The 218-nt window shown below is 35.3% G+C and overlaps 1 non-coding gene across 1 annotated transcript; it reads left to right on the top strand.

The window, feature by feature from the left end:
* Window positions 1-72: 72 nt before the first annotated feature.
* On the top strand, window positions 73-178 carry LOC149526359 (small nucleolar RNA R71). Its single transcript, XR_016352105.1, has one exon. It is a non-coding gene; the product is annotated as a small nucleolar RNA R71 (small nucleolar RNA).
* The last annotated feature ends 40 nt before the right edge of the window (window positions 179-218 follow it).

Raw genomic sequence — 218 nt, 5'->3', positions numbered from 1 at the left:
GTAGCATGAATTGTGGTTTTTATTGAACCAACTAACCCATTGTAGAATGTCTGAACTTGTATCCAATTAGGAATCACATGATGTAGGCATCTTCTCAGAAGTTCTTTAAACTTCTTCCAAGCTTCATACAAGGACTCACCATCAATTGTATGAATGAGGTGATATTGTTCCTCATCTTTGCAGTTTTGGTAGGAGGAAAAAATTTTGCTAGAAACTTT

Source organism: Theobroma umbraticum, unplaced genomic scaffold (assembly GCF_002168275.2).
Source record: "Theobroma umbraticum cultivar Fairchild unplaced genomic scaffold, ASM216827v3 scaffold_106.0, whole genome shotgun sequence".
NCBI classification, from domain to species: Eukaryota; Viridiplantae; Streptophyta; class Magnoliopsida; order Malvales; family Malvaceae; genus Theobroma; species Theobroma umbraticum.
Note: the sequence above shows the minus strand (reverse complement) of the source record. Positions and strands in the feature narration are given on the sequence as shown.